Genomic DNA, 27,125 nt, shown 5'->3' with positions numbered 1-27,125 from the left:
TAATGGAGCGCCATGGAGTTTAATCGTCATCTTTTATGCTTACAAACAATAAAGGGTTGCTCTCTAACACTAAGGGCTTAAAAACCTTTATTTAACGCCCCCTAACCCTTCTTTACTTTGTATGTGCTCATTAGTACCCCACATCACATCGCGGGGCTATAGATCCTCTTAATCCTACCCTCAAGTACAAACGGCCTCTTAAAACCACTTTATTTTTGCCTTAGTCTGACCAATTAACCCTACACGAATGCGCGTCCTACCCTGCTAGCATTAGACCGTTGGCGCACTCACACATGGTAGCGTCTCCCTCACAGCTTCGTTCGCACCCTCCAGCACTCCCGCCTTCATCTACCGCCCCCTCCCTCTACCAAACCTTCTCCCCACAATCCACTAAGTTCTCCTAACTAGCTCTACAAAGTCACGCTGCCCTAGCGTTCTGAGTTTGCATTGTCTATCATCGCATCCTTCTGCTCGCACGTTATACACACCCCTGCAATTGCAGGTGACGCACAACCCCACCAACTACACCTAGCTGCTTCACCTCATCTCTTGCTTCTCTTGCCGGTGCCCTCCACAATCGCAATGAATCCGCAACCTGTAGCACCCGTAGCCTCACAGTTTGAATTCGTTGCATTCCACAGGTTTTCTTTAGTGCTACTTAGCTGCTCGGAGCATTAACATCACATTATTATCTATCATATTGATCCTACTCACGCTTGCCTTACCTTTCCAGAGCAGCACTGTGACGGCTATACCTCCTCGCACTTCGACACAAACCTTAGCTTCGGCATCCTCAGCATCTCCCGGGTCACAGGACGCTAACCCACACCTGGGGTAATATCACCTCGGCACCTCCGGGCTCCACTGCATCTCCGGGCGGCTCAGGATTAAACCCACGCTGCTGCATAATCCGTGCTACTAGTGCTATTAGCACAACGGCTTACGTTGGTCACACAATTGCAATATCCATGCTACTGTATACGCTACGGAAGAAACTAGCGCCACTGCTCATGCGGGTCACACTACACAAATCTTAAACCTCCCTCCAACCCGGAGAGTCCACAGAAAGTAGGAAGTAAACCGCCAGCCAACCTGTAACTCAACTCTGCAACTCGACAGGGACGACTTCAACGACTCACCTCTGTAGCTCGACAACGACTACAACAACTAGGAGAAAAAAAACTCCGACCTCAAGCCTTTCTCAGCAGCTCGCCAACATCTCAACTACACGACCGGGAGCACACGCCATGGAGGACTATGCATTTGAAGATTTTGCAAGCAACGCGCAACGTCAAAATTCACCCTTGGCTGCCAGCTTGGAGACCACCTCCCCAACAGAGAGCCAACAAAGCTCCCAAGCCATTAATAATAACGGAGATTACCCTTGATGCCTCCAATACCTTTGACAATGACATTGTAAACCCTTACAAAATGATCACACAAGAGCTAGAACACCTCCATGAAGACTCTTTTAACTTTTCTCTCAACCCACAACAAGCTAGGATTCAAGAAGATGTTGAAGAAGAAGAAGAAGGTGAAGCAAACTCCCCCATCCGACTCAACCTTAGCCTCAGGATAACTGTACCCCACCCACCCCCACCAAACCTTACAAACAACCTCAATCTAATCGCCAAATATCCCTTAACACCATTAAACCTAACCCACTGAACCCAAGGCCCTTACCTTCCAGCTCTAAACTTGAACCCCCTCCCAACCTTGGTCATGTTTCTCCCCCTCCTTATATAGATCACACTAAAGAACCCCCCTCCCCTCCACTTGATAAACCGAAAGAGTTTGAGGAAATCCTTCCGTTCTCCCTCGTCGCATTTCAAAAGCTACACAAAAAGAGGTGCAAAGCTACAACTTTCATCACCTACTTAGAGGAGCTACATAAGCAACAATTGGTCCCTAATAGTCTCAACATGAAGCCACCCTCGTCTACAAATTGAGGACACACAAGCTCAAGCTCTTCTCAATGCTAAATTTACCACCCTCACCATCCAATACCAATTGGATTGCACCCAAGCCCTTATTGTAGCCAACAAACTTCTCCGCCAAAACCTCAACAACGAATTAAACAACTACCAAACTAGTGTTTCCAACCGCCTCTCTAGTCTCACAAAAAAACTCTCACTCATCTCTCTACCTCTGGTCTCTATATCTGATTGGCAATGTCACTTGAAAGAATGGAAGGACTCTACTCTACAACATTTCCTCTCTCTCATTGAGACACATATAGTAAACACCCACCTAACCACTATCAAGGATGAAGAAGCTAAGAAGGCTGAAAAACAAACCATCACCTCTACCCTTGAAGAATTAACCCCTTCTCCCCAAAGAATAATCCATAAAGGAGCTTGTTGAGCAGGAAGTATTCAAACAAATGAAATACCTTTCCTCCTCTAAAAATACCCCCAAACAATAACCCTTCAATCTCCAACTCCCATCTCACCCTATCCAAATCACCCCCTCCCCATCCCTCTTCCAAAGCCCCCGCTTCCAAAGTGCCCTTTTTTCCACCTAGAGCGTCTCTCCCAAACAAGCAACCAAGCTCGGTCCAACCATCAAACCTAACAAAACTCCCTCTCATCACCCCTTCTCCCAAACCAAAAAAACTAAGAATAACTCTCCCCCAAGCTCTCCCCCTTTCAAAAAACGTAAACTCCCTTTCCTAGACTACTCCAAAGAAACTACCATACCACCTAAATACCCTCTCAATCCCATCCATAATCTCTTTTTCCCAAAGCCTCCTCCACCTCTTCTGCCTACCTCAAACCCCCAATCTATGTCATGCAACAACCTCCAATCTACTTCCCATAATAACCATGTGCTTCATCTCAATCATATCTCTTTGGTTTCTGGAAAAGGAAAAGGGAGGAGGGAGTAGGGCAAACCCACCCAACTTCATGGGTGCATCTACTTTTCAACAAGCCCCCCCTCGTCCCTACACTATGGAAGCTTAATACCTCTCCTTCAACTCCCTCGACTATGAATTTTCCTAACTCGATGAACCTCCAATGCGACGTGACCACGACATGAAAAAACTCAAGGAGAAGAAATAAATTTTGGCTCCGTCTTACCAACCCACACGACTAAAAACTCAAAATTTTTGGTAAGCAAGCGGCCTACTCTTTTGATAATACTGTGTCCTTAAACTTTGTATATAACCTCACCACACATCCCCTCACCTTTAATGAAAAACAATGATTGAACTTGGGTCTCAAGTACATCCCACCTCCTCCCAATCCTACACCCAAATAGCTCCTAGCAGCACATGAAACCTTAGGAAGAAGCTTACAACTTAAAGATTTCTTCAAAACCAAGGAAACCCCCTCCAATTTTCCATTTAAATTACCCAACCCCTATTGGAAACCACCCAAAGAGAATCCCTCTCTAGAAACAATCACATAAATTAACAAGCTTCATCTTAAACATAAATTCGATAGCTACAACACTTCTTGCTCTAAACCTCCAAAGTTTGTACATCTAGCCCTCAAATATCTCTCACAAGATAACTCCATTATTATTAAACCCGCCGAAAAAAACCTTGGTCTTACTATCCTCTCAAAGGAATGGTATGACAATGAGGCACTTAGACAACTCAATTACCCCATCACATATCAACCAACCACCCCACCTCCTCACAACTACCTAGCCTCTCTCCTCTCTACCATCATCCATAGATACACCCTCCTCCTCATGGAACAACGTATCTACATCCTTGCACCCCTCTCAAAACCTTTCAAACCCTGCCTAATTTACTTCCTCCATAAATTACATAAACCATCCCTTGTGGCTAGACCTATTTGTGCTTGCAATGGCTATTCTTTTGGAAAATGCATCAAAATGTTTACACATAGAGCTATAACCTATCGTGTTAAGTTACAAACAACATCTAAAAGATTCCCTATCCCTAATCAAAGACATACACCATACCCATTTTCCACCAAACTTCCTCCTCTTTACCTTTGATATAAACTCCCTCTATCCTAGCATCCCAATAGACCAAGGACTCCAGGATCTTAAAACAACCATTTGTAAACACTTCGATTCTCCTAAGACCAACTTCATTATCTCTGTCTCTACCCTTATTCTTACACAACACTACATTAGTTTCAAAAATAGAGTTTTCAAGCAAATCAAAGGGACAAATGTGGGATCCAATTTTGCCATGCTCTATGCTTGTCTTTGCTTTTGTCACCTAGAATCCCAATCCCCCTTCTTAATGACCCAAACTTGACATACTTCAAAAGGTTCATAGATGATGCCTTTGGAGTATAGATAGGTCCCAGTGAATCTTTAACACTCACCCTCAACACCTATGTGGGGACTTTGCTTGAACACATTAAAATCACCCCCTCCATTTCTACCAATCAAGCCACAATCCTAGACATCCACTTCTTGAAGGGACCCAATTTTTTAACCGACGGCATCCTAGAGTCTAATTGCTATCAAAAACCTCAAACTCTTTCCACTATATACCATGGATCTCTTGGCACCCTACCCATTAGAAAATAGCCTTCATCAAGTCAAAACTTAGGAGGTACATTGTGAGAGAAAGCTCCTGCAAACACTACCTTTACACAAGGACCTCCTTTTCATCAAACTCAGGAAAAGAGGCTATCCTAGGCAAGTGCTTCTCAAAATATTGAGCTCAATCTCTTATTTGGAAAGGGAATACGTCGTGAAAAAACCTTCCTCAATAAAAACCACCCCTCCCCAACCATCTTTAAAATACCTTGTACCCCCAAAACTAGAAAACTTAAACCCTCCTTAGTAATTGGTAAACATATCCATCAAGCCTGCCAAAATTCTCCAAACCTCTCCCACCTAGATAAACCCATCACATGTTGAACCATCGGACCCAATCTACATACACTCCTCAAAAACAAACCTTATGCACAATGTTGACATTCAACCTACCTCAACTTACCTCTTTTGTTTCTACCTTACTCTCTGTACAGGTTGATCGATCATACTACTTCAGTGCATGTTATCACCGCTTACCCCCATCAAACTATACCCTTACATTGTGACTATCTAGCCCGAGTTTGTACCCTACTTATGATCCAAGTTTTTTGTACCCAACTTATGAGCAAAACCATCTTTTGTACCCCACTTATATGCAAAACCATTTTTTGTGCCCCACGTATGAGCAAAATCCTTCTTGTTGTACCCTACTTATAGACAAAATCTTTTTTGCAGCCCACTTACAGGCAAAACCTTTTTTGGTCACTAGTCTAAACCTGTTTTGTACCCCGCATACGGGCATAACCGGTTTTGGTCACTACTCTAAACCTCCTCTGGCACTACTCTTAACCTCTGTTTTCAATAGTTTACCATAAATTTTTCCTTTGTTACTACTTTACCACAAGTATCGCACATATCCCTTATTGTTCTACCCAAAGGTTTATCAAATTTAAACCAATCTCTCGAATCCTTCCATAGGTATATCTATTTTTTGTAAAACTCCTTCACTCTAAATTTCTGTCTAAAACCCTCCCCACATTACTAACTCACCCTATTTGAGTCTCTTTTTTCTCCCTCTTAAAACCTATGTCATATAAGGCTCACCCTTAGCATTCAATCTTATGTCATTTTCACACAAAACTAGACTTAAGCCTTTTTGAATTCCAAATTTCAAATTTCTAAACCTACTTTCCCTCCTTTTTTTTTTCAAACATCTTCCCTCCTAAACTCACCCTACTTAAACAAACCCCTACTCCCTTCCCAAAACTTCTTCACAATCTCCAAATCTCCCTAGTAACACCACTGATGAGCTCTCTAAAGAGCGAAACGTGATTGGTTTCTGCCCCAACTTTTTCCCACCCCCCCTTCCCCTTCCCTTCCCTCCCCATAACATGAAGCTAGATTGTTTTGCACGCTTGGTCTTACATAATTTATCTATTTATTGAAAAGCACATATTTCACTCAGAGTATGTATTTGGTATTAACGGGAGCAAAGCGAACCTCGAACCCCGACGGCCTCTTAAACGCCGGGGATCGAATGGCGCGCCTCGAGCCTATCACACGGTAAAGAGAACAAGGGGCACCACCTAGCTTTAAGCGGCTAGGATCCAGACAACGATGATATGAACACCACGAACTTACACACACACACACACACACACACACACACACACACACAGGGAGAGAGAGAGAGAGAGAGAGAGAGAGAGAGAGAGAGAGATTGACAAATGATGAAAACCCGCAAGGGTGTGAGGGAGAATTATTTCTGTAGTATTTACAATGACCTTCCTTCTAGCGAGGCGGCACACCGTGGTGATAGAGAGGTAGGGAGAAAAGATGGTGTAAACTACTTGGTGTGTTCTCTAAGACGACTCAATGATCGTGAAGCTTGCTACCAAGAGCGTGTATATGTGTGTGCATTGACCATTGGAGTCGAGAGGTGGACGTGGCTCCCTTCACATGGTGCAAATCCCAAGGCAAACCAATACACAAGCCTCCCTTCCCCGTGATGCCAATAGTGTCAACTCTTCCCACTACACTCTAGCAGGTGGTGACCTCTCGTGAGCTGCCCTCCCCCCGATAGTAACCTCTCAGTGCCAATTTATAGGTGTTGACTGCTTGGATTATGGTAATCCCGGTGTGATTAGGGTAAGCTAATCGGGGAGACAAAGCAAGTGGTGGGCCCGGTGTGGTTGAACCTTGCTTTGTTTTGGGAAGTTATTAAAACATGAGAATCTGTAGGTGGGCCTTTGTGACCATCACCTAGAGAGAGGGAATTTGCAACAATGGCTTGGGTGAAAACTGAAGAAATGATGAAAATAACCTATAAATTACTGAAAATGGCATCGTGAATGCGTGTTGTTGGTGAATGGTGTGTTGTCGGTGCGTCGGTGTAGTGCGTACATCTTTTTGGGGTCCGTCGAGGCATGCTTTCAATGCATTTCTCCTTTTTGTTGTTGGCGACGCGTGCTTTGGGTCCTCCTTTTTTGTTGTTGTCGTAGTCGTGTAATCCTTTGGTTTTATTGTATTTGTAGTGTGTATATGCGTGTTCGTGTGTATGTGCACGTGGGCGGATGTGTGTGTGTATGTGTGTACGGGTGTGTGAGTGTATTTATATATATGTGTGTGTGAGCAAGCGTGCATGGGAACCGGGATTATGTATATAATATATATATTATATATGTTTTTTTTCCAGCACTGTTGGCGGTCTCTTGCAGCCTACGCGATGCGGATGGGGGGGGGGGAGGAGATGTGTATGTGTGTAAGGGTGAATGTGTGTGTATATGTGTTGTGTTTATAGAGAGATAGAGTGAATTTCTATGCCGTTACAGGCTCACGAGGGGGAGAGAGAGAGAGAGTTTAATGGCGGGCGCCCACTGTGTGCAGAGCGCCAAAGAGTGAGAGAGATGGGGTGAGGGAGAGGATGAGGCGGGTGTGTGGGTGGATGAGGGTGAGAGTGTGTGTGTGTGTGGATGAGGGAGAGCCCCGTTATTTGTGCGCCTTCACAGGCTGGGACGAATGAGAGAGAGAGAGAGATAGAGTAGCGGCCTGCGAGGGTGAGGGCGTTAGAGTGAGAGAGAGGATGGGTAGGTGGGAGAGTGTGTGGTGCTGGAGCCTTCGGGCTGGGTCCCGGAGAAGGAGAGGGGAGGTGGCGGCATGGCGCCAGAGGGTGATGAGGGGGGTGGTTTAGTCAACGGGCATTGTGGGAGTTAGAGAGAGAGGGTGTATATAATAAAAGGCGGGTTCCCACGGGGGGGGGGGGGGGGGGAAGAGAGTGTGTGAGGGTGTGGGGTGGTGATAGGGAATGGGTGAGAGAGGATAGAGGGTGTGTTTTTGTGTGAATGAGAAGGGAATGGAGAGAGAGAGAGAGATATTCCTTCCATGGTCTGCGGGGCCACTCTCCCAAGAGACAGAGAGAGAGAGGATGGGTAGGTCTAGGTGGAGATAGGGGGGGGGAGGGTATAAAGCGGGTGGTCCGCCAGGGTTCGGGAAGAAAACAGGGGGGGGGGGGGGGGGGGGATATGGCCGCAGGGGTGTGGATGAGAGGAGGGGTAGGGGTAGCGGGCCAAGGGAGGGAGAATGAGGCCGAGGGAAGGGTGAGGCGAGCGGGTGGGGAAGAGAGAGGGAATATTTCCGGCTATCGGCTTGCATAGAGAGCGAGGGAGGGGGTGTGGGAGGGGCGTTGTGTGGATACAAATACGGGAGAGAGCAAGTTCGTGTGCGGCTATGGCTCGATACAGCGGGAGCGTGAGAGAGAAAGCAAGATAAGGGGGTAGGTGCTTGAGCCGCTCTTGGCCGAGGGTGGCCAGTATCACTACAACAAAAAACAGTGTCATTGACATATATAGCGACGCTTAACATCACTATCTGCGTCCCTCTGAAACTGTCAAAATCTGTGTCAATATACGCGTGGAAAGGCTTTATTTGCAACGCAGATAGCGATGCAGATATAGACGCAATTATAGACACAGTTAGCGACACAGATTCTGACAGAAGTATAGACGCGGATATAGACGCATATATCGACGACCATAACAGAAAAAAAAATTCTTGGTTAGAGGACACGTAGCCTGGCCTGTGCCAAGTGAAAAGATGACATAGCCACCATAGCCAGACTTCCTGCCCTCTACCCAAGAAAGCGAGCAGCACCAAAATCAACCGTGGTCCCACAGAAATTTCGGAAGAGCTCCTTTCGTTTTTACATAAATTTTTCAAAAAAAAACATATCATGTATATGCCTCCTACACGCTATCCATGTAGGATCTCACATGAGATTTAAGGCCAATGAAAGAAATGAATTGAACTTTGTGCAAAACCATAACTGTATCAACTTAAAAGCATAACCATAACGAACCATAACCATAACTTAAAACCATAACTGGCCATAACCACTTTGATCAAAACCATAATGCAGATAACCATAACCATAAACAAAATTAACAGTAACCATAAGCATAACCATAAATTTAAACATAACCATAAACAAAACCTAAACCATAACTATGTCTATACAAGAATAGGAGAAATAACCATGTCTATACATGGACAATGACAATAACCATAACCATAAGGAAAACAATAACTGTCTGAACAATAACCATAACCATATATGTCTGTACAAAAAAGAGACACATAAGTGTGTCTGTGTCTTACAAAGCATATATATGAAATCCGGTCCACTGATGACTATGCGTCACAACCTGCACATAGGACAACTCACAAAATTAGTATTGATATTACTTCACATATACTTACTTAATTAAATCAACTCACACATATTAATGTCTCACCTCAAGCGATCAGCGAGACTGTAAGGCCTCCCAGTCTACAGCCTCTCCTGAAGCATCAAGATCATTCAATACTTCATAGATACCTCTTCGATATCCATCTGACTCCTCCTCGCGTGTCGGGACTCGATGCATCGCAAGATTCTACGTTTATACAAAAGTCAAAGTAATAAGAATACATGATTCATCGCGTTTTAAAAAACGCCATAGTTAAGATTGGATTAGAAACTCACAAACTCATAGTGAACGGTGTCGAAGCCTCCGCTGCCAAGATGAGATGTCCCCCTGGTCATCTGTCATATTTGCGCAGCCTCACGCTGCTATCTGAACCGTGTGTCCGTTGTCCGCTCATCCTCCTTGATCTGCAGCCACATCTTGTGTGGGATGCCCGAAGGCTTTGGCGAGCCGGTCTTGAAAGCCTTCCGAGCTGCATCTCGTCGATGTTTCACGGTGTCCCGTGCAACACTCTTGATCCACCTCCTCGGAACAACGTTTGAACTCGGAGTAGGCTGGTACTCTCTCAGGATGTTCTCCACTATGTCACTGACTTTGTCCTTATCCTGCTCACCCCAAGATGTCAGAATGGTGGTCAGAAACTGCAGCTCCACGAGCTAGCGAATCTGCTGTCTCATCTCAGTCCCGACTCTATCCATGTCAACAGAACCATCTGCCTGTACAGTATAGAGCTTGGAGGCACTAGGATCGTGTTCACCCCAAGGTGTCTGAGGTGTGCCAAGAGGTGTGTTGAGAAGTGTGCCTGGGTAGGACGGGGGTTGTGAGCGAGGAGGGGTTGAAGCATCTGCGGACTCTCCTCCACAGCAACCACCACCTCCACCTGACGATCGCCGAGATCAGCGAGTGCGCCTGTGCTGCGGAGATGAGGATGTACTCGTCTTTGCCCCACCCCTAGGTGTCGAAGTGGCCGTGATGGGAGAAGTAGGTGTCGTACCCGTAGGTAGGGGTCCCCCCCCATAGGCATCCCCCACCCGCATAGGTGTCCCTCCCCTAGGCGTCGGACCCTCGGGTGTGAAGCACGGAGGTGTAGTAACCGTGCCTCTGGCTACCCAGTACTGAGAAGGCTCTCCCATCTGATCAGACGTCATCCGTGTGACGAAGCCCATGAATACATCTGCACTCATAGAAGTGGGATCTGGAAACTGGTCTGCCATACTAAACTCCTGCACAAAGAAAGTAAAATAAAGCGTTAGAACACAGTTGTTTAAATTAACTTTAAGCTTAATTTTAAATCAACGTCTTCACACAAACACTTAGAGGCCTAGGCCTCGACGAGTCAGGCATCATCGATAAGATCTTGCACCGTATCATCTTCTATCTCTAATTGCATACATAACTCTGCCCCAACTCGTTCTGGCAGATTGTCTTCATCTATTGCATTTTCATCTACAAGTTTCAATTCTGCCTCGTCTGCGTCATCCCTCGTATATCTGTCAGCTTCCTCTGCCATACCTTTGTCCATCTCATCTAATGTCAGAGTAGTATGGACGTCATCTGATTGACTTTCCTCTAGGAGCTCTTGCCCTTCACATACTTGTTTATTTCTTGGAGCAACCTGAACCACAAACCACCATTGTCGCTCTCGAGAGTCCGGTACAAAGACCACTTGCTCGCAATGTTTGGGGAGAGCAAATGTGTCTCTCGCATCTGTCCAAACCTTTGTAAAATCTGTTTGCACAAGTTTTTTTCCATCTCTGCGTACCGCTGCATTGCGACCAGAAGTAATCACCTTGAACCACTTCACATCCAACAACAACATCTCAAACCTCATGAAGCTTACTTTCAGAATATCTGACACTAGACCACAGTAATCCAGGTTGCTAGTGCTCTCATTCGTGTCTCTAGCACTGGCCCTGCTCTTTGCATGAAACTAACCATTATCCCACTGTCAAACGTGTTTCTTCTGCTGTCAATTTGTTCTATTCTGAAATGCTTTCCATGCGACCACAGTGCCATGTATGTATGATACTTCCAGTCACATCCAATAGCTAGCTCTTCCTCTTCTAGAAATATGGGTTCTCCGATCTGTCGAGCTGCTCTCACTGTCTTGTCAGACCATGCCATTGTAGGGAATTCAGGTAGAGGAGCGATATAGTATGGCAAGGGTAAGCCTCTAGTCGTTCGGCTTTGCCTGAAATCCTGTCGCTCCCTATTGAGTCTCTCTTTCTCTTCTTCGTACTTTTCAAGCCATTTTTGCATCGGTGCTGAATTTAGTATACAAAAATTCATGATCTTTTCTTGCATGGCGTCATTCATTTTCTTCAGCACTCCTTGCCCTTGCGGCTCCTCTCCCACCAGTCTTGCATCCTCCTCATCGCTCCACAGTCGAGGCATTTCTGGGTCAAAAACGGGTAGAAATCCGGTTGTCAATACAAGAGACTCTTGCACCAGCCATCTTTCTGCCATGCTCCCCTCTGGACGCGCTTTTTGGCGAACAAAACCCTTAAGTGTTTTCATGAACCGCTCTAGAAAGAACAGCCAACGGATGTGGACTGTACCTGCGACGCAACCTCATCTACTACATGGACAAGCAAGTGCATTTGGATAGTTAGCCAGCTCGTGGGTAGATACTTCTCAATCATGCAAACTGCCTCAATGGAGTTAGCCCTTGCGACTGCAATAGATTCCTCCCGTATCTCCTTGGAAGAGATCCACCGCACTAGCTCTGAAATCTTGTATATGCAGGTCCGCACTTCCTCCGTTAAACACCCCTTGATCGCAATTGGAAGAATGAATTGCAAGAGCTTATGCCAGTCGTGCAATTTCAGACTTGACAGTTGATCATCACGGGTGAATGTTGTCTTGAGACATCGCATATATCCTGTTGGCGTCCTGAACTCTGAAATCACCCTTTTAACTTGTCGCTCCTCGTTTTTTAGCAATACCCATGGCACTCTTGGAAGTTTTGTTTGGCTAGCTTCATTGGTGAAAGTCCGCATCTCCGGCATCTTTCCAACTGACTGCAAATCATCTCGTGAAGCTGGATTGTCTTTCATTCCCATGATTGTCTTCTAGAGGAGCTCTCGCACATTCTTGAATATATGCATTGGATCCAGCAAATGGTTAATTAGTAGATCACCCCAGTACGGCAACGTATGGAGAATGGATAAAGGTTTCATTCTTGGAACAGGTTTCCCCTCATGTTTCTCCCATCGGCGACGCCACTCTTGTACATGCATAGGATGACTTTTGACGTGAGCAAGCTGACCTTCGCGCAAGTGATGGCCATCTGGAAGATAACGGTGGTGGCCTTGATAAATTATCTTTTGAAGAGAGGCAGAATAACGCACATCCAAAGACTCCCCGCAAATTGGACATGCATTGTATCCCGAAGTTGTTAGCCCTGCATATATTAAAGCATGAATCAGGCCAAGGCAAAGTGCTTGAGAATGGCAAGAATTTTGTAAATCAAGAAACATTACCAGAAGCTTCTCTGTATCCTGGCCAGTCATGCATAGTCCACATAAGGAGTCCATGGATCCTTGCATGCTATTGTCCTACTAGTTCAACCGCATCTGCTATGTAGATCCCATGCCATAACTCCTGGAGCTCGTCAACTAGTGGAGCTAGATAAACATCCATGTTTTTTGCCTTGAACTTACCAGGTACAATCAAGCTTAATATCAAATGACCCTTCTTGATGGCCACAATGGGAGGTTGTAATTCATAAGGCACACACGCCAAGTGCTCCATGACGAGCTTCTCAAGCTAAATGGATTGACTCCATCCATTGCCATGCCCAAACGCAAATTGCGTGGTTCACTCTTAAAATGTGGCCATGTATCTTCAATGTGCCTCCAGGCCTTTGAATCAACGGGCACCCTAAATGTTGTGTCAGTGGATCTATTCGTAGAATGCCACCGCATCAACTTTGCAATGGAACCACAACGAAACATGCTTTTTATCCTACGAATAATGGGGAAATGCTGCAACACCTTAGCTGGAATTGTCTCGCCAACTGCATCTTGTTTGTAGCGCATTGCTCCGCACTTAGGACACAACATACAATCTGCGAATTCATTGTGAAAAAGAATGCAATCATTTGGACATTCATGAATCTTATTGTAGTCTAACCCAACTGAGGTCAATAGTTGCTTTGCGTCTGGGCTGGAGGGGGGCATTTCATTGCTAGCCGACAACCTGTTTAAGCTACATTAAATTAGAAATTATTCCAGGCACGTCACCGTTGCAATCGGAAAATCTCTTTTGTAAATTACGTACATAAACAAAGCAGTGACGCTTGCATCTGACCACCCGTACACTGACTGAAGATTCAAAAACGCCAGACAAGTACGAAGCGTCGATATTTTGGCACCTTCATAAATTGGTTGACGTGCCAACTTCCTCAACATGTCTTCAGGAGATAGGCGCACGGCTTCTAGTGATACTTCGTTAGCGTTCTCCTCGCTTGTCTGGAAGAAGGCATCCAGTATCTCCTCCATGCCGTCATCTTCTATCTGTAAGTCCTTTTCTGCTTCCATCCTTGGCTCTATATTGGTCGGACCTTCACACATAATCCTTTTTCTCTCTCTCTTAGATGTAGGTTCTATGTCACGAAAATCAATGCCCGTTCCATAGGAGTCATATCGTAGATTCTGTACGGTTTCTTTAGCAAACTCTCCGTACTTGTGCACATGCTCATTACATATCCTACGCTTGCGCAGGACTTGATACTTGTAGAGCGTGCACGAGCATGCAATCTTTTCCTCCATGTTAGTTGATGACGTTGCCATCTACAATGATTATGAAAGTTGTTTTAATATATATAATCCTCACAATGTAAACTACCTCGCACTCTCTAGTCTTTCCCAATCTCCGTACACCTCGGTCCTGAGGTGTACGGAGATCAGGACCACCGGGTCAAAATCTCATCTTTATTGGTCAAATCCTATATGGGTAGACACATACGTGCACTCCTAGGTGTACATGGCAATGCATGTAGCGAGCAAAACCCCTTTTCCTCTTTTAGTTCCATAGTTTCTTCTAGAGGGAGAGAGAGAGAGATAGAGAGAGTTTCTGTCCTTTTCACACATGCAATTGGTCAGTCAACCTAGCTCTTTCTCTCTCTCTTTCTCTATCTATTATCTCTCTCTCTATCTCTGTAGCTATCTCTAGTTAATTCTCTCTCTCTCTCTCTATATATATATATCCCTCTCTCTTTCTCTGTAGCTATCTCTAGTTAATTCTCTCTCTCTCTATATATATATATATCACTCTCTATCTCTTTATTTCTCTCTCTCTCTCTCTCTCTCTCTCTCTCTCTCTCTCTCTCTCTCTCTCTCTCTCTCTCTACGTACCCTATCTCTCATTCTTTCTCTCTCGATCTCGCTCTCGCTATCTCCCTCTCTCTCTCTCTCTCTCTCTCTCTCTCTCTCTCTCTCTCTCTCTCTCTCTCTCTCTCTCTCTCTCTCTCTCTCTCTCTCTCTCTCTACGTACCCTATCTCTCATTCTTTCTCTCTCGATCTCGCTCTCGCTATCTCCCTTTCTCTCTCTCTCTCTCTCTCTCTCTCTCTCTCTCTCTCTCTCTCTCTCTCTCTCTCTCTCTCTCTCGATCTCGATCTCGCTCTCCCTATCTCTCTTTCTCTCTCTATTTTCCTATTTCCCTATCTCTCTCTCTCTCTCTCTCTCTCTCTCTCTCTATATATATATATATATATATATATATATATATATATATATATACACACACACACACACACACACACATATATATATATATCACTCTCTTTCTCTCTCTCTCTCTCTCTCTCTCTCTCTCTCTCTCTCTCTCTCTCTCTCTCTCGCTCTCTCGCCCTCTACTTCCCTATCTCTCTCTCTCTCTCTCTTGCTGTCTACTTCCCTATCTCTCTACGTACTCATTGAACGAGCGACTGAGCTAGGGGGATCCAGACGCCCAGGACTACGGAGGCCTGACTACACAACATCGACAGAGGCTGCATCAGACGATCCATGTCACTTTGGCTCGACATGCACAATGCCCAGTCAGACTAGTGACCATGGAGGAGATTGATGAGGTGCGCCGTTTGAAGAGTTAATATAGCATTTCATTTCATTTATTTCTTTAATTTTAATTTTTTACGCAAACCATAATTCTCTCTCTCTCTCTCTCTTTAGTTTTAATTTCCTACGCACATTTTTCTCTCTCTATCTCTCTCTTTAATTTCCTACACACACACACTTCTCTCTCTCTCTCTCTCTTTCCTACACACACACACACACCTCTCTCTCTCTTTCCTACACACACACACACACTTCTCTCTCTCTCTCTCTCTCTCTCTCTCTCTCTCTCTCTCTCTTTCTACACACACACACCGCTCTCTTTCTCCCTCTCTCTATCTCTATCTCTCTCTCTCTCTCTCTCTCTCTCTCTCTCTCTTTCCTACACAAACACACACACACACACACACACACCGCTCTATCTCTCTCTCTCTCTCTCTCTCTCTCTCTCTCTCTCTCTCTCTCTCTCTCTCTCTCTCTCTCTCTCTCTATCTCTTTCCTACACACACACACACACACACGATGTGGAGAGAGAGAGAGAGAGAGAGAGAGGGGTTTGGGGGGGGGGGGGGGGGGGGGAAGAGTGCCATAATACCTGCTGCGCAGGTTTCCGCCAAGATCTGAGAACGCGAGCGTTGAGGGAGAAAATGGCCCCTGCATGCGGGTTCACCTTTTTTTCCCCCAAATTTTTAGCGTCGATATGTTCGTTGATAAGCGCGTCAATATACGCGTGGAAAATTTTACCTTTATATGCGTATTTCCACGTCCATATTGATGCAGTTATCGACGCACATATCAACGGAGTGCAAGAACGTCGATATGAACGTGGAAAGGGATATATAGGGCGTCGATAAATTTGGGTTATGTTGTAGTGAGTAAGGGGGGGTCATTGAGGGTCAACGGGGTGCGGGTAAGAGAGAGAGAGAGAATATTAGAGAGAGAGAGAGAGTGTGTGTGTGTGTGTGATCGGCCATTGGTAGGCAACGAGGAAGATAGAGCGAGAAAATGGTCAGGCCACCTGCATGGGCCGTGATGAACAGCGCCGGGCCGTGAGCGAGAGAGAGAGAGAGGGAGAGAAAAATGGAATGGATGGGGGAAGAGAGAGATGGAGGCCTGCGAGGCTGGGGTATGGACGAGTTAGGATCGCGAGGTTGGTCAGGGCATTGCTTAAACCTCCTGATGGTGTCGCTAAGGCTTCGGCAAGGGAAAAATATTTTTTTTCTTATTTTTTTTCTTTGATTTTCAAAAATCGTCCATCATTAGCCCTCTCCTTTTGGCTAGAGGCATTCATGCTTCTAGCCCTTCCTCTGCATCTTTAGGTGTGGAGTTAGAGGGTTCTCCCTCTTCTGGAATGTCTAACATGAATTCTGGATCAAACCTAAGAAAATACCTTTTCAGTTTCCATCCATTGACCCTAGCCTTGTGAATTATCCCATCTTCTTCCATTAGCTTATAGTTGCCTTTGTCATAGCGCTTCTTGATGATGAATGGTCCTTCCCATCTGGGTTGAAATTTTTTGTCCTTCCTGGTGTTGAATCTCTTGTCGTACCTGAGCACTAACATACCTTTTTCGAGTTCCTTTTATTTCACTCCTTGATTGAAAGTGAGCCGGCGTTGTTCTGCCTGTGTTGCATAGTGATTGATCGCTTCTTCCCTATCTAGTTGGAGTGTGCGCGTATGTCGCATGTGTCAATGCAAGAAACTTGCCGATACACCATGTGCAAGCCAATAATGGCTCCAAGCACACAACAAGCCTAAACTAGTAATCTCAAAGAAAGCGATGGTGTGTCACTCACCGCTCTACGCTTGCTTCGTGGAGGATTCCTCGCCGCGAAGAAGAAGGAGCCGCCGCTTCGCCGCGCTCAACCGCTTTGCCGTTGCCATGCCTTCGTAATGCTCGATCGCCCACTCTCTCTCTCTCTCTCTCTCTCTCTCTCTCTCTCTCTCTCACACACACACACACACACACACACACACACACACACACACACACACAAGGAGGTGAAGAAGAAGAAGATGGAGATGGAGATGGAGCAAGAGCACTCTTCTATTTCACAAATGAGAGAATGAGTGAATTTTAGGTTTAGTTGACTTTTATATGAGCTCGCCCCATTCACACTTGGGCGCCCATGCTTAGCCAACTAATCCCTTGAATGTTCCAGTTAGAGTGCGCCTCTCATCGGCGATCACTCTTACCCTTTTCCTATTAGACCGACAAGCCCGGTACCTAACTCTACCAAATAAATAATACAATGTCCGCCGTAGGTTACAACGTCCGTCTTGTAGGTGATAGGGTGTCCGTGAGCCATGAGGGTTAACAATGCCCCCCTTCCCGATGTAGATTCTGTCCTCGGAGGCTATTGAGTTGAAGATCGTTCGTCGAGGTGGAAGAGCGTTTGAGATGAATGTCCTTAGCCTTCTTCAGTCACTGCAAAATCAAACAACATTGTCACAGTAATTGCATTCTCATAAGCGATTAAAAAGCATATGCAGTTTTAGGCAGACAAACAAATTGGTTACAGAATTTTAAACAATTTTTCAACAATAAACATTAAATTGCAATATAATCAAATGCATAAACAGATGTAAAGGTAAAAAATTAAACAAGTATGGGGTCGCTAATTTAACGATCCAAAGGCACTAGAGATCGACTATTAATAACATGGGTAGCTTCTTAATTTTCTCTGGTCAATTACGTTTTTGAATCGCGAGAGCCAAGTATTTCATGTTCGAGGGCTGACTAGAGGCTATACCTAGAAGACCTTGTAGTTAAGCTACGATAAAAGGAATTTCTCATGAAATCATCGACTAACTGATTACCTTTTCTTTGAACCCCCAAAGCCTTTTCACAGTGATTCAATTTTGATGTGTGTGCTTATTTTGTATGCCTTGGGTTTTTTGCTTTTCAAGGAAAAGCGCCCACACTGGGAACCTCTAGGGCTCTAGTACCATAGGCGATACATGTGAGTGAAGTGCCCAATCAAGCTCAGATTTCTCTTCCAGCTTAAGATTTTACATTGTGGCACTTTGATTTTTTGTTTGTTTGTTTTCACCATTTTAATTTTGTAACTTTGGGGAGTCATATAACACTATTACCCTCCCCAGGCTCATCACATTAGTAAACTCCCTTTATAATACTTAAGCTAAAGGTCAATAGGTTCAAGCCCACTAGAAAACACTAGTACATTTCACACAATGCTGCCTAAATCGGATTAAGAACCTAAGTAATCATTGATTATTAGGAAGGCATTCCCCATGGTATTAAGAGAAGATCTCTAACACCTAACTTGGTCAAACTAGCTTAGTCGGACTGCTTGATTTTTAAATCTAGACAAGTGATTATGACAAAAATTTCATTGAATTTAATGTTTGGTACTAAACAAATGTGATGAATATTATGCTACAAATCACAATCAAAGCAGACAAACATGGATGCAAAAAGATAAGGGGCAATGCTAATGGACCATCAACACTTGTGTGTGTTGATGGTCGCGCTTGATCTGAAGTGTGAACGAGAGAAAGATTACATGAAGGTCCAAATCCTAACCACCACAACACGTTCCTGTACACACTAAGAAACACAAAGAATACCTCTAGGAGGCACATCAGTGGGAAAAGAAACTTTAATGCTAATCACTCAACTCTAAAACAAAAACACTCCTATTGTACTAATCTTACCTACCCTCCATCACGCGAGTGATGAGGATCAAAGGTGTTTAATGACATAGGTCTCTGTTTTAGTGTACCGGATGCGAATGTGTAGGTCTGAGTCAATGTTTTGACTTTTATTGTGCATACTCGTTTGCTAATTGCTCTTGCTCTTTATTTATTTTTTTGTTTTTTGTGAGTATAAGGCTTTATATGTACATTCCCTAAGATTGGGAGATTGAGAGGTCAGGGAGGAAGGTTGAGAGGGAAGCAAGTGAATGATGACTGTCAGCAAACACTCCCCCCTTCCTTGGGTAGATCATACCGTTTGAAATGATCTTGTCACCCTTTGAAACCAATCGTTCCAGTTGGTAATAGGTGAGGATTTTGTCCAGTAGTTTTCTCTTACCTTAGGTGCCTCATCGAGTTGCAAGGGTGGTAAGGTGCTTTCCCATGATCGAACTTGAAGTGGTTCATGAGGTGATTCTTGAACACTGGGAGGTGTGGAATCCTTTGTAGATTTATGGAGGTCCACTATTGGAGGTGGAGGCTGTGGAGAAGCTTTAACCTCTATGGATGCATTACACGAGGAGCTAGAAGCTTCATGGGACTCCCCCCTTCCTGAGCTAGATGGAACAAATCGTTCTTTCTTTGGTACCCAAACTAGCTCTGGAACAGGTGTGTAGCATTCTGTGATTTTTTCTTTCCGTGATTGTCGATTCGTTTTGAAGCTACGGGATTGGGCTTACATGGGTCAGGTGGCAAGTAAGAACACAATCTACGTTTTGGCACCCAGATTTGATCATTTCCTTGATAGTAACCTTGGGCTTCCAGTAGTCGTTTAGGAATCCAACGCAATGTTTCTTTACATTTCTTGGAGTGAGGGGAACGTTTCTTACGAGGCTTCCATTTTTTAGCATCAGCCATGGTTACTAAAGAAGCTTTAGGGACCCACTTGTATGTTTTCTTTGTTATATTGGGATGGGTCTTGTGAGAAGCTATATGCATTGCTTCTAGCATATTTAAGGGTACGAGTGGTGGCATTTCATCCCCATCAGGTGTTACCCAGGTCGTCCCCCTATTTCCCCAAGTGTCTATGGTTGTTGCTAGGTGGACCCAATCCACATTGTCTGACTCAGTCATCCCAGGTAGTACATCCATATAAGGAGAATCTTCCCCAACATCAGTGTCCGCTTTACACGTATAACAATACTGCAATGGGACCGAGTGAACTGTGGTGTCAGATCTGTGATCAATTATAAACCTGTTTCCTAGAGGATGTGCTCGACCCGTCACAAGATCCACTTGAATGACAAAATCTTGGAACTGCAAGTAGACATGGTTTTTAGACCAATCATGCACCATTTTTTCTTCCCTCATGAAAGGATGTCCTAAGATCATCTCCGATGCCATAGTGTGTTTGGAGAAATCCATAACAATGAAGGTAACTCTTATTTTATGTCCAAAAACCTTGATCTTGAGATCTTCTAGCATCCCAATAGGTTTAACAATAGACCGATTGGCCATCTTCACTACTATGGTTGTGGTCACAAGGTGAGGTCTTCCCATAGTTTCCCATCAATTTTTAGTCACAATGCTAACCCCAGCGCCACCATCAAGGATTCCCTTCACAGTTAATCCCTTAGTAGTGATTGGTATAGTCGCATTGGATTCATCACCCTCAAAGCATTGCCCCAACTTATTAACATGTATTTCTATAACAAGGTTCTCATCTAGGTTGGGTTGTGGATCTAAGTATTCCTCCTCTATTGGCATCTCCCCAGCTCCATCCATCTGTGCAAATTGTGGTAGCCCAAACTTCAACTCTCCATCGAGGAAGGCTCAAACGGCTGAAACTAGCTCGGGGTCTTTATATAGTTTGTACATGATGGTGGTTCTAACTTCTGAAGACATGAAATCCATCAATTTGGCAATATTTAACGGCACCTTTTGGCCTTGAGTCCCTTGACGTGGGGAAGATGGGATCTTCATTTCTTCGATAGGATTAGGTAGTCCCTCAGTAAACATTCTTTCCATCAAGAAGTGAGTACGCCCACTTTCCCATGACTTTAAGTCACTTTCTTCTTGGATGACACTAGGTATGTCCAAGGGTCTATGGACTTCGTGAGGTTGTTGTTGCGTAGGGAACACGATGTCTGTAAACTAGATCTTCCTAAGTGCTGGTTCTAGATCCCTTTGGGTATCTTCTACCAAACTCCTTAATTTCTTGACTCGCTCAATCTCCTCTGTAGGGTTTGGGTAAGTTCCTATCTTCTTTTTGGATCCTGGCCATTGTGGCTCATGAAGATTTTCCTTGTTGGTTTCTATATTAGTGGTCGTTTTGGTCTCCATGGTTTCACCTGAATCAGAATCTTCTTCAGCGTCGTTCATATATACGGGGTCATCACTAGTCCCTATGTTGGTCTTTGAACTAGGGTCTGACTTCGCTGCTTTTTGCGATCTTTTTATTTGTGTTTTCTTCTTTTTCTGAGATTGGGAAATTGATGCCGTGTCTCTTTCCTCAAGAATATAATTTTGTTTTTGGAGCATCGATCGTGTGAGTACATTTACTGGTACCATGGGTGTACTTGGTGATGGCTCCTCAATAACTTCAATCAAGTTTAATGGCGTGATCTTCGGTGCATTTGGATTATTTGGACATTGGGCAATCAAATGATCTATGCCACATCGATTACACATGAGTATCGGCATTGTAGACGTGCTCGCTTGATTGGTTTGCATTAGTGTGGTGTTTTTTTGTAGCCTAATAGGACACTCGGCTACACGATGTGGACCTCCACACTCATAGCATTAAAGAGGTGGTCTCTTAGCAGTGTAATTGATATTTTGGCCTCTCGCCGCAAGAGCAGATACTTGATATACAAGTTTGACTTGTCCCCAATAGTCCTCCATGTAGTATTGTGGACTTTCTTCAAGAACATCCCATAGGCGATATTAGGATCTATATCTTCCTCACTGCCTTCCCAACAAGTAGTAGATGACTCACAACCCACTTGATTCACATAAGTGATTCTGGGATGTGGTGGTTGCGGTCCTAGCACTGGAGGTAGTAAAGGTGTTGTTTGAACAACATTTTGGGCCCTAGGGACCATGTGTTGTGATGTTTGTTCAACAGGTGGGGCTGGCATCAATGCAGGCACTCGAGGTGGGTCTGTCCATGCTAAGGTTGGTCTATTGGCCATCGCGCGCTTAAATACTATGCAATCCTTAGCTTGATGACCATACCTCCCACAGGCATTGCAATTCCCATTGAATTTTACTCTAAACGTAGGGCATTCACACTATGTGATCCCTTCTTGGATACATATGATTGTTTTGTGGAGCACGGTTGTCTCTAAGACTCTCTTGAATAGCCTTGGTGAGATCTGCTAAAGTCATCTCAGATATCTTTGGCTCCTTAGCAATAGGCTTTAGGGTCATTGGCTGATGCCCCGATGCTTGTGAGCTAATAGATCTAGACTCAACAGACACTCTTTCTCCTTGAATCATTAAATTGTCCTCCAATTGGATCGCATTGGTGGTGACTGCTTCCCAAGTGGTGATACCTCTAATGACTAGGCCATTGTAGATATCCTCATGTCGTAACCCACTAATAAATCTATCAAGCAATTGGTTATTATTGAAGCGCTCATTTGGATTACATCAAGAATTCAAATGCTTCAAGCAACTTATAAAGTCTCTCACCGACTCTCCTTCCTCTCGTTGGGCTTTCTGGAGTTGAGAGGCTACACCCCAAAGTACTCCCTCTCGTATGTATTCTTTTAAGAACAGTCTCCTAATGTAGGGTAAATCGTTTTTTCTTCCACCCTTAGGGTTCTATACCAATCCCCAGCCTTCCCACTTAAGGTTAGGCTTAAAGCATTGCTCTTATGTAGGTCATTGTGTTCTCCTAGAGAATCACATATTTGTTCAAACACTTTGGTATGCTTTCTCACATCCCCGTCTCCACTAAATTTTTGTGTGAGCTTGGCTATTTGTAATGCCTTACTTCTAGGCTCTCTATCAGGCGTGTTACGCATATCATCAGCAATAGATCGACCAATAGCTTGAGCAAATGTTGCCAAGTCACCTAAGTGAGCAAGCACCGTGGGTGGAGGTGCTCCATAGACTACATGTGGAGTAGGTATTGGCATTGTCCTTGGCGCATAGGAAGCCCTTGGGTTCGACGTTGGGTACGATGTTGTGCCATGTGGTGGTCCATAGTTGATATGGGTGGCCCTAGGCATAACAGACGTCGGATGTGACATGCTAATGCTAGCCGGTATAGTCCCATGGAAATAAGAACTTGTGTATTGTGGTTGTGGAGCATAGGTAGTTGAAACAATGGGAGGGGTAGGGACTACATGAGTACGTGGACCCATAGGTGCATACAATTGGTACGCACTTGTAGGTACTATTGCAGGAATTAAGCTACCATGTAGCGGTGCTTTACTAACAAACGAGATCCATGGTGTGTTTCTTGGCATGCACATCATTGGGGTAGGCATGGTATCGGTGGTGTGATCCAGGGAAAGATGAGCTAGACTTGGAAAAGTAAAGCTTTCACTTCTGGGCTCAGATTGCATTGAGACCCCTGGCAAAACAACATATGGGGGATCGATGGGACTCACTGGGGGAGTCTCCATTTGTGATAGAGTGGGTTGTTTCCCTTTTCCTGTGTTTAAAAATCGCATAGGACCCGTCGAAGGTATGTTTATGCCTCTATTTTTCCTCTCGGACTGGATAATCCTATGGATGACATTGCAGATCATGTGTTGTTGTTCCTCTAGACTAGTGGCACTAGATGTGGATTGTACAACTTCTAAACAACCCACATGGTATGTGTAGCCCATGTATAGGTCGGTCAAATTCTCCGTGTGTAGCTCATATTCCCAATTTTCATTGAGAAATACCCCGTACAAACTTGGTGTACTAGAGGGTTGCCGGGAGGTGGATACAATTTTGCTTCCTGTGTTTTGACTTTTAGTCACCGCTACCTTAGAGGCGACTTTGGAAGGTGGTAGCTTGGTAGGGCCCTCATTAAATGAGATAGGTAGAATGTCCACGTGGACACTCTGAGGGAGTGTGGGGTCTACAGGAGATGTGAATGGTGATTCTACGTCCCCACCCCCTTCGTTTACTTCACTAGCCGCGGGGAGTGTGGGGTGTACAGGAGATGTGAATGGTGATTCTACTTCCCCACCCCCTTCGTTTACTTCACTAGCTGTAGGTTCAGAGCGCGTATCTACTAAAAGTTTCCATCAAACGGCTAAAAACACTAGTTCCAGGTTGTTGGGCCCAGCTAGGCACGGTTTCATTTGTTCCCCCAGGGCTTTGTGTAAGATGCTCTTCCATAATATCGTAGTCAGAGGAAGAGTCGCTAGCCGCTATAGATGGGTCTTGGGTCCCCGCCGAGGGCATAGACCCTAGCATGGAAGGATACTGAGTACCCCCGTAAATCGAAGCACTAGCTAGTTGTTCGGACTCTAGCACATGACCAGAGCGTAGATACATGTGCTTTGGGTGCCCTACAAGTGTCGGCAAGTACCCTCAATGGTTACTTGCTTTATTTTGTGGGTGTTTTGCACCCCGTTTTCTACTTGATTTTTTCTTGTTTTTGATATTTTTTGAATGTTTTTTAATGTTTGATTTTTTTGATTAAAGTGTGTGATAGCTCAAAACGAGCGTATCACTTAGAGGGTCACTGTGTGCTTTACAACACAATTTTCGGGCATCTGACGTTCCGTTGGTCCTCAAAAAATTGATTTTTAGCTACGTGTGAAGCTAAAATTCGTTTTTTTAAAAGGCGACTGAGGCATAGGCCTGAGCGTGAGCTTGGGCTTGGGTTTGGGAGATATTCCCGATCCCGGTCTTACCTTTGAAATTTTATTTTTTAATTTTTTAATTTTTTTTAAAAAGTCTTTTTTTTATATATTTTTATAAAGGATAAGGTAGTCGCGGCGTGCGCAAGAGCACACACACACACTCTATCTACCTACTTCTAACTAATACACTTACTCTTACACACTAACACACTCTATTAACTCTCACTAATCTACTTCCTACTTACTGTACACAGAAAACTAGCTACCTTAATACACAGAGAATAAACACAGAACCTTTGAAGTCTCCATTAACAAAGAAAACTAACTACCTTAATACAAAGAGAATAAACACAGTACCTTTGAAAACTCCATTAACAAGAAAAACACATAGTATAACACCAAATCCTTCTTGTCAACACACACACACACACACACACTCCTTCCTTACCTTTCCTACAATAGAAATTGCACCACGGAGAAGCACATAGTGCTACTCGAGCTTAATGCACGACATTCCCAGGCAACGACGCCAAAAATGTGCGTGTACGTCGCACGTGTCAATGCAAGGAACTTGCCGATACACCGTGTGCGAGCCACAAATGGCTCCAAGAACACAACAAGCCTAAACTAGTAAGCTCAAAGAAAGAGATGGTGTGTCACTCACCGCTCTACGCTTGCTTCGTGGAGGATTCCTCGTTGCGAAGAAGAAGGAGCCGCCGCTTCGCCACGCTCAACGGCTTCGCCGTCGCCGTGCCTTCGTAATGCTCGATTGCCCACACTCTCTCTCTCTCTCTCTCTCACACACACACACACACACACACACACACACACACAAGGAGGTGAAGAAGAAGAAGATGGAGATGGAGATGGAGCAAGAGCACTCTTCTATTGCACAAATGAGAGAATGAGTGAATTTTAGGTTTAGTTGACTTTTATATGAGCTCGCCCCATTCACACTTGGGCGCCCATGCTTAGCCAACTAATCCCTTGAATGTTCCAGTTAGAGTGCGCCTCTCATCGGCGATCACTCTTACCCTTTTTCTATTGGACCGACAAGCCCGGTACCTGACTCTACCAAATAAATAATACAATGTCCGCCGTAGGTTACAACGTCCGTCTCGTAGGTGATAGGGTGTCCGTGAGCCATGAGGGTTAACATGAGGTCTCTCCAGATCGAAGATATGGTTTCTGAGATTTACAATTGGACGTTGTATCTGGCTAGCCAAAACTCGTAAGCTGGCTATCTGTACCTCAATGGGTAGAATTGTCTCCTTTCCATAAACTAGATGGAAAGGGGTGAAACCTAATGATGTTCAGAATGTTGTTCGGTAAGCCCAAAGAGCTGCCGTGAGATGTTTATCCTAGTCCCCTGTGTGATTGTTCACCTGCTTTGTGATGATTTTGCAAATCATTTCGTTTACCTTCTCCACCAGACCATTGCATTCTGGATAGTATTGTGTGGAATGTCCGCATGTGATGCCTTACTTCTTCATCAGTTCTCCCACCAAATCACCTCTGAATCCTGGTCCTGTATCTGATATTATCTCAAGAGGAGTGCCAAAACGGCAACAAATATGCTCAAAAATGAACTTTGCTACCTCTTGGGCTGTAATGCGGGTGGTGGTTGTTGCTTCTGCCCATCGAGTCATATAGTCTACACTCACTACGATGTACAATTTACTTGATTGGGCCCTTGGTAGAGGACCGACTGCATCTATTCTCCATTTCTCAAATGGACCATATGAGATGATAGGAGTTTGTGGCTCGTAGGTTAATGTGTGATCACTCACCACTTGACATGCCTTGCATGTTTTACACCAATGGTGTACATCCCTGTTCAAACTAGGCCAAGAATATCCTGCCTGTAGAATCTTCCTACTGGTGATATCTAGAGCAAAATGACCACCGCAGACGCCATCATGGCAACTTGAAATCACCTTTGTGATCTCACTGGAGGTTGGCACCCGCCTGAGAATTTGATCCTTGCTCTTACAATACAAGTGGTCGTTTACAAGGCGGTACCTAGTAGCCTTCCTCACTAGCTATCACTGTTTCTGGCCTTTGGTGTATCCTTCCGGACATTCTCTTGTATCTTAAAAACTAACAACATCACACATAGCATCACTACCTTCAAAGAGGGGTAGCTTCAGCTTGATGGATCCTACGGGAATGTATTGTATTATTTCTTTGGCTAGAGCATCTGCCTCCTGATTTTTTGCTCTGGGGACATGAAATAGTTTCACTGCTTCAAACTTCCTTAGAAGATCCTTAATTTGGCATAGTTGACCAAGTAAAACCTAATTCTTACAAACCCAAGTGCCATTTATCTGCCTTATCAAAAGCAAAGCATCACCAAACACATTTAGGCGCTGAATTCCTAGTG

At 44.5% G+C, this 27,125-nt stretch overlaps 1 pseudogene; it reads right to left on the bottom strand.

The window, feature by feature from the left end:
• Nucleotides 1-542: 542 nt before the first annotated feature.
• On the bottom strand, nt 543-26,391 carry LOC147464595 (uncharacterized; annotated as a pseudogene).
• Between the last annotated feature and the right edge of the window lie 734 nt (nt 26,392-27,125).

This window comes from Adiantum capillus-veneris, chromosome 1 (assembly GCF_014529385.1).
Source record: "Adiantum capillus-veneris isolate H3 chromosome 1, ASM1452938v2, whole genome shotgun sequence".
In the NCBI taxonomy this organism is placed as follows: domain Eukaryota; kingdom Viridiplantae; phylum Streptophyta; class Polypodiopsida; order Polypodiales; family Pteridaceae; genus Adiantum; species Adiantum capillus-veneris.
Note: the sequence above shows the minus strand (reverse complement) of the source record. Positions and strands in the feature narration are given on the sequence as shown.